Source organism: Bos indicus x Bos taurus, chromosome 27, assembly GCF_003369695.1.
Source record: "Bos indicus x Bos taurus breed Angus x Brahman F1 hybrid chromosome 27, Bos_hybrid_MaternalHap_v2.0, whole genome shotgun sequence".
Classification (NCBI taxonomy): Eukaryota; Metazoa; Chordata; class Mammalia; order Artiodactyla; family Bovidae; genus Bos; species Bos indicus x Bos taurus.
In genome coordinates, this window is record NC_040102.1 from 39587102 (window position 1) to 39588210 (window position 1109).

Here is a 1109-nt window from a genome sequence, read left to right on the forward strand (position 1 = left end):
CTTTTTTCTGGTTCCATAATCTCACTTCTTTCCCTCTTTGACCATCCTGTTTTTCATTCCTAAAGTACAGCAATGCTTTAATCAATATTTTTAGAAAACATTTCTATTTATTTATTTGGCTGCAGTGGGTCTTAGCTGTGGCTCCTGGAATCATCAGTTTTGTTGTGGCATGTGAGATCTCTGGTTGCATCCTGTGAACTCAGAGTTGCTGCATGTGGGGTCTAGTCCCCAGACCAGGGATGGAACCCAGGCCCCCTAACTGATAAAATGTAAGCAACTTTCTCCTCTCTGGTATTCAACCAAGAACACTTAAAGAAACAAGACTTAAGGATCCAGGCCACGTGTCAGCATCATCGTAAGGTGGGTGAGATGTTTTGCTTTGAGGAACTTTTTGATATGCCTCAAATTCATTCCTTGAGAAGTTTTTTATTGAATACCTACCATGTGCCAGGCTTTCTAGGATTGGGTAGCTCTATGTAATGTACCATTTACTGATCAGACTGGTCTTTCAGTTTTTTCGAACAACATTTAACCCAGAAATATATTCCTTAAAGAGTTAGCATTCTTGGGTTTGCTTTGGGATTTTTCCACAGTGAAACAGCACTCTCAAAGTGAAGAAGAAAGCTATTGGACAAAGGTATCAGTTATATAAGATATCTGGGTTAATCTGGGCTTAATTGTTTTAGAAATAGGGAACAGTTGCTTTTTGTTAACTGGTACACTAAACGGTAGAATGTTTTCAAAGTTCTGACTTTTAATTATCACCTTAGGTAACCTATAGGTATCTTTATTGTTCTGTTCCAGAAACCCCTCTAACTTTAGACAATTTTCCATCTTAGATTCTTCTGGTGTAGAAATTTCTTACATTTCCTTGCCCTGACCCCCGGCTGCCCGTGCTACCTCCATTACATTAAAAAAAAATACTATAGGATATTTTAAAATATATCCTATATATTAAAAAATATACTTTAGAACTTGACAACTCCAGCTTTAGAGTTCCTAGCTCTCCTGAAATGCAAATAGTTGATTTGGGAAAGCCACTGCTATCTCATTTCTTTAGATCCAAATCTTAGAAGCTTACTAAGTCACTGAATTTGATTCTCCAGAGG